At 43.0% G+C, this 15,711-nt stretch overlaps 1 long non-coding RNA gene across 4 annotated transcripts in view; it reads right to left on the minus strand.

The window, feature by feature from the left end:
• The window catches only part of LOC146797910 (uncharacterized), a 111,506-nt gene that overhangs the window by 61,210 nt on the left and 34,585 nt on the right, over nt 1-15,711 (minus strand). For all 4 annotated transcript variants that reach the window (XR_014968549.1, XR_014968552.1, XR_014968551.1 and 1 more), the window contains 3 exons: nt 9,665-9,764; nt 8,371-8,430; nt 5,289-5,348 (listed from right to left, as the gene is read on the minus strand). This is a non-coding gene — a long non-coding RNA (uncharacterized LOC146797910). The remainder of the gene's footprint in view (nt 1-5,288; nt 5,349-8,370; nt 8,431-9,664; nt 9,765-15,711) is intronic.

The raw sequence follows: 15,711 nt of genomic DNA on the forward strand, positions 1-15,711 counted from the left end.
AGTATCTTTGTGAATACAATGCTTTCCTGTGTTTGTGGAATAACGCAGGGCGATGCAGCTAAAGTGCTTGCAATGCCATGCTGTGCCATTTCAATGTGAATATGCCCCTTGGTAGGTACATGTCACCATTCCCAGCACTACTACTATCTGGGGTGCTGCCTGACATGTCACTCTATAACATCCTGCCATGTCAGTCCATTGGATATGGTCACGCATAATGTCGGTATCTTAGGCACATGATAGTCAAGGTATGATCAGGGTGCCATCACTGTGTGCCAGTAAGTTGGCTGCCAAGACCAGATTTGGAACAGCCATAGGAGGCATGTGCACATATAAGTGCATGAGTCTGATAAAAATTATGTGTGACACCCTGCAGATAACCAACTCTGGTCCTGATGAAATGGCTTGATCGTCAGTGATCGTAATCTAGTATGACAGGGCCCACCGTCTCTGTGGTTATGAGAACTATGCTGAGATCCTGTCATCTGAAAGAGAAATACAGTGCAATTTGCAATCCATACCCTTGCGTAACATCTGTCCTATGCATTAATAAGGAACCAAAAGTATAATGTTTTGAACCTTGATTGTCAACTGCATTACCCATGTCAACATCTAAGAGAGATCTGTAATAGCATTTCTCCATCTCATTGCAGAAGATGAACCCTCACCTCCTGCTCAGCACGCTGTCCCAGACTTCAGCTATTATGGGGATGATGATAAAATGCCAACCATCGACCAGGACACCCTGCAATAACTCCTGGACTCAATCGGGACACCCTCTCCAGACATGGGATGGGTCAGCAGTGTTGTGGCATCTCCACATAAACAGTCTACCAACCAACAGGCACCACTTGCCACCCCACTCAGACCCTTGGATTCCAAGGATCCACAGATTACCTTCCAACGTACTGTGCTAGGATTACAGTGGGTGTTAGTAGAGCAGGTGCAGGAGAGAATGGAGACTCTGGCACCCACCCTAGAGGGAGTCCGTGGATGCCTCAGTCCCAATAGAGACAACACTGCCGCCATCAGAGGCACCTGGTGTCCGCTCCGTGGACTCCAGCAGTCTCTTGCTAACATCGCTGGTGTTATGAGGTAGAGGCATGAAAAAATGCCCTACCAAATTGGCACAAGCGAGGTAGCCAACCAGCTGGGGGCAATGAGAACCATCTTGGAGTCCATGGAGCGTAAGGTGGACTCCCACTTTGCTGCAGTGGCTGCTTACGACCGCAATGTTGCTGCTGTGTTGCAAACCCAGCAGATCTTCCTCACTGCTGTGCTGCCTCAAGTGGTGGCACAAATGAAGGCTGTTCCAGGCAAGGCATCCACATCATCTTCCTCTGATGTGTGTGTGCCTCCCTTGGCTGCCTCACCTACAAGACCACCCTCATGGGAGACATCACACACATCAGAGGAGGAAGATGTGGAAGATACCTCTTTCCAATGAAGAAATCTCCAGTAGCATTCATCTGTGCCACATACCCTTTCTCTTTTGCCCTGTGCCCATGAACATTCCAGGGAACATCCACTGCCACTGTCCTCATTTTGAATTTGCACTGTTCACCTTGACCATTTGTGCGTCAGTGTGGCCTATCCTCCCTAATGACATTGTGGTCATCCTCCTGACTGAAGCACTCCTCTACATGACCCATGACATGTTCCCCACATGGACACTGGACATCCACTGGCTCTAAACATCTTTTGGGGTTGTTGTCAAATGAACTTTACCTGTCAGCTGCTTCAACTTTTGCAAATGTAAATAAATGCACTTAGAACTACCTCTGTGTTATCCGTCTGTACGAGCCAGGAGCAGGTTGACCATTGGCCATTCTGTGAGGCAAATACACCAACTACTTGCCAAAGGGACATGTTTTTTGTGGAGTCAGTGACAATGCCAGGCAGTGAGAGTGTAACACTATTTTTGTGTTGACTAGCAAATGCTTACTCAAGGTTGCAAGCATGAAGTTAAACTGGTGCCATGCAGTTAATGTTAATGATGAATTAAGTCACCCTACAAGTGCCTGGTCCACCCATGGTTACTAGCAAGCATACAACACTGGGCTGACAAGTAAACACTGCATGTGTGAGTGGGTACAAGCCAACAATCAGTGTATGAGTCCAAGTACCTACTAATTGGGCAAACGCCTTTGACCACAACATCTCTCCAAGGCATGTTGCATGACGTACCCACACAGAGCTATTGTATGTGAACACATGATTTGCACTGTGTATCATTTCCATCATGATTGCCACATCCACTGCTCAACAATGTCTGATAGTTAGATGGTATAAAGTCATGGACAACCAGACAGATACCTGTCCATAGGTAAGACACCTACTCATACATGTTGCCAAACACTGCTTGCAAAGACAGAGGCATGCACATTACATTACCTGAGCACATATGCTAACTCCCAAACAGTAAATCATGACGTAGACCTGTACGTAGCAAACAATGACATTTAATGTAAATAGAAAAGTAAAAAAGTATAAAACTACCTATCCTATACTAACTATTCTAACCTAACCTACACTATCTTATCCTACCTACTATCAAAAACTACCTCCGTTAAACCTACCTTATTCTACACATTTAGCACAACATGATGAACGTCAACCCCCACCTCCATTAAGACACATCTTCACACAAGGACAGCAACATAATCTACACCTAAACATCAACTACCTACCCAGAGAATCTTAAACAATCATATCCATTTTTGTATTTTTGTAAATTTCAATATTGTTTTTTATACATTTGAAATACATCCACCCCTAGCCCAAAAAACTAAAACTAAAATTCGAACCCACCTCTACAACCCTCTTTAAACCACTACCCCAACACTGTCACTACACTTACCTAAACTAAGCTATAAAGCATGATGACCCACATTGAAACTATTTACAGGGGGAAGGACAGAAAGGCTCCAAGTGGCCAACGTGACCTGGGTCTTCCCACAGCCTGCTTCAGTTCTTGGATGAGTGTCAATGCCTGGTCCATCTTGTTTACTAATTCAGTCACCCACAATTTTAAGTCTGAAAGGTTCTATTTCAGTTCCAGCTCAAATGAGCTAGGCCCGCTTGTGGCCAGAGGTGTGGGGGCAGGTGGTTGGGATGATCCACTGATGAATGGCCTGGGCACGGCTGCTTTGGAGTAACTTGGTACTGATTGTCCCTTTCTGTCTCAGCTCCTCTCCTCACAGGTTGGTGGTCCTAGAGGAAAGCGTCTCCACTTCCCCTGAGCCTTCTCCTCCACGTACCATTTCTTCATGACTCTGTGTGCCTTTGCAACTCGTCTTAGGTGGTGGTAGCGTCCTTTCTTGTATTATACTGCCTTAGCTGGGATGTATGACGTCACAACGCATACTTTTACAACGCATGCACTTACAACGCAATTTTTACAACGCAACATCCACTACAACGCATTCCATTACATCGCATGACACTACAACGCATTTTTAAAAACTACCTTTACAACGCATTCCAATACATCGCATACTACCTTTACAACGCATACCATTACTACGCATAATGTTACATTACATTTAAGGTAAGTATTGGATAGTATAGGGGTAAAAATTACTATTCTTACTCCAGGGGGTGCAACAGTAGGGTAAGTGTTGGATAGTATAGGGGTAAAAATTGCTATTCTTACTCCAGGGGGTGCAACAGTAGGGTAAGTGTTGGATAGTATAGGGGTAAAAATTACTATTCTAACGCCAGGGGGTGCAACAGTAGGGTAAGTGTTGGATAGTATAGGGGTAAAAATTACTATTCTAACTCCAGGGGGTGCAACAGTAGGGTAAGTGTTGGATAGTATAGGGGTAAAAATTACTATTCTAACTCCAGGGGGTGCAACAGTAGGGTAAGTGTTGGATAGTATAGGGGTAAAAATTACTATTCTAACTCCAGGGGGTGCAACAGTAGGGTAAGTGTTGGATAGTATAGGGGTAAAAATTACTATTCTAACTCCAGGGGGTGCAACAGTAGGGTAAGTGTTGGATAGTATAGGGGTAAAAATTACTATTCTAACTCCAGGGGGTGCAACAGTAGGGTAAGTGTTGGATAGTGTAGGGGTTAAAAATTACTATTCTAACTCCAGCGGGTGCAACAGTAGGGTAAGTGTTGGATAGTGTAGGGGTTAAAAATTAATATTCTAACTCCAATGGTATGCATTGTAATGGTATGCGTTGTAATGCCTGCGTTGTAGTGACATGTGCTGTAGTGTCTGCGTTGTAATGGTATGCGTTGTAATGGTATGCGTTGTAGTGTCATGCGTTGTAAAGGATGTTCCGTTGTAATGCCTGCGTTGTAAGTGTAGTGCGATGTAATAGTTGCGTTGTAAAGGTTGTTTCCCCTTAGCTGCTCTGGGGTCTTGTTGTTTGTTGAAGCAATAAGGATACATGTCAGACAAAGGGTGACTAGGAACATGTACCAACATCATGAAACAACATTATTTACACAACATCTAAGGTAGCAGCCCCTACAGCCTAAATTCACCTTGCACCTTAGAGTGAGCATACACCTGCCTATTATCTATCATACCAGATGTACTAAGCCCTAATTACAAAGGAAGGCCAGTTGTTGCACAATGCCATTGCAACACCATGGCACATCTAGGTATAGCTATGGCAGTACTTAGTATGCTTGGAAAATAAGTTCCTTGGTACCAGTGAAATGTTACACATGTCACCTTTACTGTACATTAGTGTGCCTTCTGCATCCTGCAATGGCCATTATGCAATAGGTATTTTCCACAGTAAGATGTGCAAGGTCTGCAAAGTTCATGCAGTGTCTCACAACCTAATGTAACTGACATGACAAGGCCCCATATCAGGGGACATTGATAACTATACTGAACACTTGGCAGGTATGATGTGTTACAATAGACGCCGGATAAGTACCTTACATCACACAGAGGCATATGAAGCCTCTCCTATCTGAACTGTTGTAAGTCCATGGTGGACCGTGTCACTGCTCATTACATTCTCCCAAAATCATAGTATGTGCAATTGATATGCATTCTGAATACTTCACAACCATGGCCATGTTCAGATGTGTATCCACTACCACATATATTCGCATAGTCTGCCACTGTGATCATGGCTCCCCTGTCAAGCCTCTATTATGTGGTCCATCTCAGATTGGCAAAGTATTCTACTTGACAGTAGTCAGAGGCTGATAGACATGCAAGACTTAACATCCACATTGAATCTGGCAAATCACACAGCATCTGACATCACACTCAATACTTGCACTACAAAATTAGCATTGATGAAGGCACTCACCGGTGAAGGTGAGGTCCTTGAAGTTATCCACCTCACCACGTGTGAATGATGGGGGTCCAGCTACAAGACATAACATGTAAAACATATCAGTAAACTTAGAACACATATTAGATATGCAACAGAAGCACAGTACATATGCATAGCTATTGGATATGTAACCCTTCAGGTTATAAGTAATAAAATACCACAGTTGACATGCCTGAATGATACACATTGGTAAGGCCGGCTGAAGTGTACATACATATGAAAAGCCAAAACATACACCTGTTGGCTAATTTGTGGAACCAGGTCATGAACTTCATCACTACCAAATTTCACTACGGTAGCTGAATTTGATGATTCTCTGCACCTACATAAATCACATACCATACTCAGCAAGTTATTGCAATACCCAGGCCCTCTTAAATTTTAACACCAGGAAATGAGTACGCTATGTACATCTCACATCATGTGTATTTGTTCTTTAAGTTAGGTGAGTTATGTACTTGTTTATTTGTTCTCTAAGTTAGGTGAGATCTGTACTTGTCAGTGCTGCTGAGTACATGATAATGTTTATACATGTTCCATCCATCCCTAAGTTTGAAATAGCATAATTGAACAACAACACGTATGAGATAGGTTGAGATGTGTTGTATTCAGGCTAGCATACCCTTGGTACAGTACCATGTGGGTGGGCTTATACTAGAGGCATGCACTATGTGCGTCTCATATGTAAGGACAGCTCCAATGGTTCTGGCCTCAAAAACACCTCCATGAGGCCATGCAAAGGCAGCATGAGTGATCTGCAATGCATTCAGAGGTATGTAGTCAGATAAGCCAGTGCAAAGCACAGCATAGCTATAGTGGACATCAAGGAGCCATACTTATTTAAGACCAGTGATATGGGTTTTGCCACTTTCAGAGGTTAACTAAGCAGTGTAAGCCATGGCAGGCCTCATTAATGCTTTACAACCCAGGGGATGTATATCAAGGAGGATAATCAGCACATCGCTATGGGGCTTTTTTCCAAGGCCTTGCATGGCTGGTGCATAATTTTTGGCAATTTAAGAATTGACATCCCAGCAGTGTAAGGTGCTTGTCAATAAGCCCCTTTATGTTTAATGTATGTGCTGTAATGGCCCATTGCAAGTGCACCTGACAAATGCTTGTTGTTAAATAAGCAGCTATGGAGCAGATCTGCGCAACCTGGTCTGTCATCATATGAGTTGTCTGGATGGGCTATGGCCATGTACATCAGCTCAATGCTTCCCTGGGACTCCTTGTATCACCTACAGGGACACAAACACTTGTGTGGCCCGCTCAGTGTCACAGATAGCACTGGTGCACAGATCGTGCCAGCACCTTGCCGTGAGCTAATACTTTACATATCCCAAAATGCCAGCAGATTCTCGCCAGTTATTGTTAAGATCCGTCCATTGTGCGGCTTTTTTCAGCTCGTTCAGAGCCACCGTGCGCCTAATGTGATCCCGCACGTAAATCCAAGGCACGTTTACAATTCAGGCTTGTAACTTAACTGTCCTGATGATGATCCTACTATTGTTTTAAAAGGATCGAAACGTCGCCGACTAATGTAAACAGTATGCACATTAATCCAATGTGATAAAAGAAATGCATTGACTGTTTTTTCTAAGCTTGCTACAATTATGCTTAATATTTCACAAGCTACCTTTGTCTTGCCTGAAATGTTTTTGTCGTAATGTACTTGTCATGTGTTTGTGTAGGATGCAGGACTGTGTCCCACTATATTGATGTGCTCTTATTTGTGTTTCTGACGTTATTGATTCATTAAAGTGAATGTCCGGCTGGACACTTGCAATATAGCACTTATTCTAGTCTATATTTCTCCTATCCACTTTGTTTTGTTTAAGGACCATTGTTCTAATATAAAAATAGCACCATAGCCATGGCATTTCCCGCTTTTGAATGGGGGCATGGCTATTTTGTGCCTAAAGTCATGTGAGCCATACTTAATGTTCCCACAAATCATCAATGGGTACATGAGACGCATAGGATAGCAGATACATCATAGTCCAGGAGGTTTGACTCCCTGCCAACCACATCGGCCCAGCGATGTTTTTGCTAATGGGTGTCGAGGTCCACTCTGAACATCCTCTGCATCTGGAGGCATACCCTCTCCCACCTTTGTTTGCGGACCTTCACCGGGTAGCCCTGGAAGACACATCCACCACTGGCTACCATAGCAGGCAGATAATGTGTGACCAGCCACAGGAAGCTCCCAAACCCAAATACAACTGAACCCCCAAAAACCCTCTACTACCCTTAACAAATATACCCCAAAAGAAAAACACCCGACAGCACATAGGACATTACACAACAATATACATCATTTAAGCACAAAAACCAATTGAGGGACACAACAGGGACAGCAGACACGAAGAACCAGCTCCACCCACAGCAAAACCATAGTCCACAACAACCAAAACACTACAACTCCCAAGCTTAGACAGTAAAACTGTGACTTAAAGAAAAATGAAAGTAACTTCACATTATATCACTTCCCTTTTTAAAATTACTTCACTTCCTGGGCGGATGTGTCACGTTTTCAGCCGATGCGTAATTTTTTTTACTCGACCAGTCAATGCGTCAATTTCAGACAAGGCCTGACAAGGCATGGCACAGTGCGGTATTTTAGATGTGTTGGCTGGGAAGCATAATTTTTGGCTGACGTGGAGGCTGCAGGAATCACGCTTATTGCTTATGCATTATTTCTATTGATTCAATAGGGTAAATGTGTTTTTTTAATTGTATTGGGATGTACAATGCATGTAATAATGTACAGGGATTTGCAGTGTTGGGTGTGAATAAAGTGTTGACCTGTTTAAAGTCTTTGCATGTTTTTACTATGTGTGTTTACTATGTGTGTTGACAGTGAATTATGTGTGAGTTAATGCTGTTCAGGGATGATACTATGCATAGTGCCCAAACACTGTAGAGCACAAGGGCACACCTTACCATACGTGACCTGTGTGCTAATTTGTCTTAGCACCCATTGACATTGCATTAGCTTACCACAGGGTTGCGACAAACTAGCAGTGCCATTAGCATTGATAAAGGCACTCACCGGTGAAGGTGAGGTCCTTGAAGTTATCCACCTCACCACGTGTGTATGATGGAGATCCACCTACAAGATATAACATGTAAAACACATCAGTAAACTTAGAACACATATTTGATATGCAACAGAAGCACAGTACAGATGTGTAGCTATAGGCTATGTAACCCTTCAGGTTGTAAGTAATAAAATGACACAATTGACAAGCCTGAATGATACACATTCACAGTCTAGTGCCAAACAGCGCTGTGTCCCACAGTGGAGGCATCACGCTGTGGAGAAATTTGGGCGTGTGCAACGATTGGCTGCACCCACCTGTTAGGGGATGTATGGATGGCACCATTTAGTTGTGTGTGTGTTTGCCATTCATATCCAAGAGTCATACCTCACAGTAAAGTAACAGTGTCATCATTTGTGGTAAACATGATTCTCACTCATGCTGATGGTGCTACGGTGGATCACCATGCATGCCTTGGCTTCACCTCCTACATATTCACATACAACACAGCTGCACTGGCAAAGTATAGTATGTAGCATTTCTGTGTGTGATATGAGATCACCTAATGGATTTAACATGTGGATACAGTTATTGATGTAGCATATGCAGACTGTAGTTTTGGGACAGTGTTCCCATGTACATAATATGTGGAACACTTCACAGTCATCATACTATTAGTGGCCTCTACTATCATTCACAATTATGAGGCTGTACAAATGGCTAGCAGCAGGAGACGCACACTATCCACATTACCACACCATGTAAATTGTGGCTGGCAATGGAGGACTATTTGTTACAGGTAGTTGGCATGCACACTATTTCATTTGTACCAGATGATGTTCAATGCTCTGTGTTACACATAACTACATCCATTTTCTGTGTGAAAATTAGTAGCAGGTCAAATGTGAATGTTTACTGTGACTATGGAATCAAAATGCATACACAGTGGTAGTGTTCATACATTTATTTATATATAGATTAAAAAAGTGAGATATTTCATCGTTGTGTGATATCATGTACTTCACTCATGCTTATGTGAAAAAAATGTTGATGATTTGGTCCCTCCGCAGTGTTGCAGCAACTAATGGTACAGTTCGATGAGGTTCTTCATCTTCCTCCTCATAATCTGGCATTTCCTGCACCCCATTGCGATCAGCCCATGGCACATTGTTCCTTACACTTATTTTGTGCAATATGCAGCACACTAATATTATTTTACACACCAATAGGTGACGAATATAGCAATCGGCCCCCAGATATGTCAAGGCGCCTCCAAAAACTCCAAATGTCTGCTCAGTGATGTACCTGTTGCTGCATAGGGCATAAATGTAGCTCCGTTGGTCTTCCATTTATGGTTTTTTCAGAGGAGTCATGACCCACGCCAGCAGAGCGTATCCTTGGTTCGCTGCAAAGACAGGAGGTGTGCAATTAGTTAAGAGTCATGACAAGGGATGGTCCAACATTCATGTCCATTCTGTTATGTGTCCTGATTGACTCATACGCCTTGTTTACTGTAAAATACATGACATTGTGTGGCATATACGCAAGTGGGGATTGGAACTGATTGACTGTCATGCAGGTGAGGATTTGTCACCATTAAGGAGAGTCAATTTGCCATTGAGTAGACACATGTCTCACATTCATCTATTGTGACTATTGTTGGCTACTATTGGCAATTCTGACCTGATACCTGTCTGATTTTACAACATGTAACTGAAGCAGGTGATATGGCGTACTTCAGTCACACATATTTGGCATTGAGAGTTGGAGTAAAGGTCGTTCAATGTGTACTGCCATGGGAAAGTTACTGAGTGGATATCGATAAGGGACATGATAGTGTACACATGGCAGTGCACAGTGTTCACTGTGGTGATAGTACACATAGGGTTAGAGATATGTGTTAATTGTGTACTGTACAGTACAACTGGTAGACTAACTGCACTACAGTGCCACACTATAGTTGATTCAGTGTCCAGGGTTTTGTGTCTGTGGTGCGAGAACCTGTGTAGCATTGCTCCAAGATAGGTGCATTATTCCCATGATAACTGTGTTGTTGGCTTTTATGGGAGATGTAGTTTGTGTATGAGGCTGTATCTTGCTGCACAGTCTGGGGTCTGGGATTAATGATATTGTGATTTGTGCGCAACAAAACGGTGTGCACAAACCACATGTGATCTGTGTATATAATGAGTGATATAATGTAGCATGGTAGACATGGTCTTGTAAGGTTCATAAATTGATTGCCTTGCTTCAATAGGGAGTTTGAACGCATCATTTTACAAGGTGTTGCATTTGTGAGGGTCTATGACACTATTTAATGCACACATAGGGCCTCATTTATCAGTTGTTGCCACTGGGCAGTAAAGCATGTAAAATGGCTGCGCTGACCTACATCCAAAGTGAAGGGGTGGAATGTGACTTTATCTTAACATATAGAATATCCACGGTGTGTCCAGATTCACATGGTAGTGACTAGTGCCAACACCCCTTCCTTGCACTATGGTGCACGTCTGTCAGCTTAGTGTCCTCACAAGACGTCATTCTTTAAGCGAAACATTCCAGCACCAAAAACACACAATCTATGCAATTCCCTTCTTCTATTTTTCCTGAGGAATGCATGTCACATGGCAATTAGACATGACAAAGAGACATGTAAATATGTATTCTCTTTTCACGTCCCCTTGGGAGGCACACTATTGGCATCCAGTCCCAGGGTCCCTGAACATAGGATGTGTGGAAATGTGTGAGATCTTCATTGGTGTTGCATGGAAAAGTCCACCATAAGGCCTATGGGACACATCCTTAATGTAAGGTGAATGAATGCAGCACTTTGCTGTGAGTTGCCTTGTTGCATATCTATGAGGCCATGCAATGTCATGTCGACACACTTTACATTGCGACTTTGATATGATTTGGGGAGCTGCTCCACCAGAGCATCATGAAAAGCGATATTCTATCAACACAGTTCACTTGTACAGTGGCGTAGGTGGTCTTGACATATGTGACCTGTAGGATTGTGTTGCGCATATGCCATGTAATATGGTGCAAGTATGTAGGCCCACACCAACTACATACGTACTGTCTCATTCAACCCAAGACATATTTGTCAATGTATTCCTACATAATTAACTGCCATGTAGTCTTTCATGTGCCTGAGAAGTGCTCACAAACCAGTAGGCCACTCCCATAGGCCCCATTCTGGAAGCGCTCATTGATGGCGGAATGCCAGAAGATGAAGGAGTCATGAGCACTGCAAAGACATTAATGAACAGGCCCAGATGGTTCATGATTGCCAGTACATTCATCAAATAGATGTGCTTCCTGTTGCAGTAGATGTGTGATGTTGCCGCTGGAGGCACGGTTTGTACATGGCTGAAGAGGGGTGAAACCCCGAAACCAGTCCTAGGATGCTTGTTTCCAGTCTAGGGAGGACCTGGCTTGGCAGTTCGGGCTGTACTGTTCCCATGAGACACAGGGTCAAGACTGATTTGCATATGGCTGGATTCAAACTGGAACGGCATGGTGAGCAAAAAAACGATGGATTTAGACCCAGATCTCTGTACTGGGGTGAATGTATGACATTGTTCTACATTCTGTTCATCAACTGTTGTTTTGCATTTGTCACCACGAGTGGGAAGGGTATGCCCAGACGTGGGTCCCGTGCTCTCCATGCTATTGGAATCAAGCTATCCTGGCTGAAGAAGGGTGAAACCCCGAAACCGGTCCTAGGATGCTTGTTTCCAGTCTAGGGAGGACCTGGCTTGGCAGTTCAGGCTGGACTGTTCCCATGAGGCACAGGGTCAAGACTGATTTGCATATGGCTGGGTTCAAACTGGAACGGCATGGTGAGCAAAAACACGATGGATTTAAGCCCAAATCTCTGTACTGGGGTGAATGTATGACATTGTTCTACATTCTGTCCATCAACTGTTGTTTTTGTGCTTTTCCGTAGCAGCAAAAACTGCGGCTAATGGGCCTCAACGTCTGATTTTCAAAAGTAGCATCGTTTCTGACAATTCTTTGAAATAGGGATGCGTCAGTTTTGCAATGCGGTTTCCGGGGGAATGCCTACCTTGCATGTCATTACCAAAAACTGCCACTGGTGCTAAAAACAATAAGCACTAGCAGTGAAAAAGTGACGTTAAAGGACTCTAGCATATCTTTGTAAATATGGCGCCAAACAAAAGCAGCCGCAGCGTCAAAAAAGTGACGCTGTAGCAGCATTAGCTCCTTACAAATATAAGGACAATTTGTCAACTACAGTAGACAACCTTCTAGTCTTCATATCATTTAGTATCACCGCTACAGATGGGATCATTGCACCAAAATATCTACTACAATTTCACCAGCACTAGCTCCTCACTTGGGTCTGGAATTCTGTTCTCACACAGTATCATCAAAATGTTCAACATGATAAATCTTTGGAAAGATTACACCTAATGTGCCATTCTATTTCTTGGGCAATTTGACATAGGTACACTTTAACTCTCCATTTAAAAATAAATCCCAATTTCCTCTAACTTCAAATGTGTGGTCACATTCACTCTTTCTCGCAAATGGAACATAATTTTAATTCTTGTCATTCTGCACACACAATTTCCCTTTATGTTGCCAATCTAAAGCAAATGAGACTTGACTTTGTGCTGCTTAGTAATCAATCTCTTCTTTTATCCATTTAGGTACCCTAGTTAGATTTGTTATTTTTACATCTACCTCCCTCCTCCTATCTTCCACCAGGTTGAAAATGTTCTTCTCAACATCTGTCAATATGCAAGTTAAATTATGTCTACGAGCGTAGGCAGTATCTAGTATCATGGTAGGTGTGAAATAAATTTTGGTTCTATCAGTGATTTTGGCATAAGAATGCCTATGCACATGTTTAAACAAGGGAACTTCTGAAAGGACCAAATCATAATTTGAAAAATAATATTGAAAGCGACCCTGTCTATAGAAAAGGCTCAACAAAAAACTGCAAGTGACACTATACTTTAAAGGTATGTGGTGATAGGTGATACCTTCTACAACTGATGCGGCCAACTGCATGCAGACAAAACAGTCCCTCGCATTCATAAGGTCAACATATTCATAAAGCAAATTAGTATAAGGGATTAAAGTGTAATCTCCTCTAGATAAATCTACATGTAGCACATTGTCATCAAGTGAGTACAGACTATAATCAGCCGAGTGTGAGGCCTTGGGGTTAACTTCTCGCTTATCCTTTGCTGAACTAGATATATCCATGTATAATGCTACCAACATAACAATTTATGACACAACTACGACTAATAATGTGCCTTCTATTAAGTACCTATGTCTATTGGGGATAGGGTTACTTTCTATTATGTCTCTAAAATCACACCGTCAGGTGGAATATAACAGGAGCAGAGTCTTTTCTGTTGTTTTCCACCTGTGCAAATTGGAAAACAAAGTTCACATTAACATGACCAAATGCATTTACAACATCTTTGTTAGACTTCCTTAGCCCTACTCTCTGTTCGTCTAAAATGACATTCTTACACTCATTCAGCAGACTCAGGCCTAGGTACTCTTCTTGCTTCTCCTACAAATCTACATAAATGTCTCTATTAAATGCAGATATCAAAACCACTGAAAATCACATTCAGAATGAAATGTCTCAGTTTGTTTGATGGTAAAGCAAATTCAAAATGCAGTTTGAGCAAAATGTTCAGTTCAAGGAAGTTCAATTGGATCTGAACTGTTATCCCAAAATTCTCAGAACTCTCTCGCTTTGTCATTGGCAGAAAAGTATGTCCATTCAGGGGATGAGTTCCTCTGAAGGAGGACTCCAACTGTTTCTGATCTCCTTCTTCTTTTTCATCACTCAAATCAGAAAGCTCAGTATCCTCCCGAATGGTTTGAAGCCCACATTCATCTGGCGGATTCAGTTTCCCTCTATCTTGCCGTCTCGATCAACGTTCGCCAACTCCCACTCATGGTTCTACAGCACTAAGCCCTTCAGCTCCAGCTGTTGACTCATCAAGACCCCCCTCAGGCCGATCAAGTGCTGTCTCAGAATCTTGCTGGTCCCCTACAGCTTGACTGACCTGCTACTGCGGTCTCTCAACCACCACGGATACTTCTAGGAGAGGTTCTGTTACATCATCAAGGGGACACAGAACTTTGCGAGCGTGCGCAGCAGGCACCCAGTTGGGGAGACCGCATTTTACAGCAATTGTGGTACCTAGGATAACCTGGTAAGGGCCAGACCAGTGGGACTCCAGACAACACCTCCTCTCATATTTCTTCACCAAGACTCAATCGCCGGGACTGAGGTCATGGCACTGCCCCTGGTGAAGCAGAGCTGGGGCGCTTTAACCTATGTGAGACACAGAACACACCACATCAGCTAGTCCTGCGCAGTAATCAAGAATCATGTCATCGGTAATGTTCACAAGCACATTTGCAGGTACGGCTGGCAGTCTCATTGCTCTGCCCATGATATTTTCATGGGGGGACAATCCTGTCCTCCAATCAGGAATGCTAGGAAGACTCATCAACACAAGAGGCAAAGCATCAGGACACTTCAAAGACATGAGAGCACACACTTTTGCTAGTCTGGATTTCAGTGTGCCGTTTATCTGCTTCACCAGACTGAAGCCTCACATCAATAGCAAAAATGCATCTCTGTTTCACTTGTAAAGTTGCATACAAAATTCTCAGGATCTGCTTGTTGAAGTGTGTTCCTTGGTCTGACTCTAGAGAAGTTGGTAACCCGAAGCAAGGTATTAACACCCCCCCCAAAGTTTAGCTGCTGTGAGGCTGTCATTTCTCCTGATCGGGAAAGCTTCAACTCATCATGAGAAGATACACTCAATAGCCAGGACATACCTCAGTACTTTGCACACAGGTATCTCAATAAAATCCAACTGCATCCTGATGAATGGACTATCTGATCTCCCTATGTGGAGCAGTATTACTGCGGTTCTTTTTCCTACATTGTTCTGTTGTTGCACAACACATCTGTGACAAAATGCGTCAGCCAACCATCTGAATTTGAGGTTAAAACAAGTATGCCTCAACAACTGAACCATGGCATCCCTCTCTATATGAGCAGGACCGTGATAAAGCCTAGTCATTGGTGGCAAAATACTATTTGGCAACACAGGTCTACCATCTCCTGAAACTCAAATGTCATCATCTGTCTTGCCACAACATGCTCTGACCCAACTATGCTGTTCTGCCTATTAAACATTTTCGGAAGCCTCTTTACCTCCTTCCATGTATCAGCAGTTGTTAACAAAAGGTTGAAATGGGTCTTGTCTGTTCCCTCATTAGTATACTCCTCATTAAATGTACAAGTATTATAAGCACAGCAATTTGTGATTTAATCA

This window comes from Triturus cristatus, chromosome 9, assembly GCF_964204655.1.
Source record: "Triturus cristatus chromosome 9, aTriCri1.1, whole genome shotgun sequence".
NCBI classification, from domain to species: domain Eukaryota; kingdom Metazoa; phylum Chordata; class Amphibia; order Caudata; family Salamandridae; genus Triturus; species Triturus cristatus.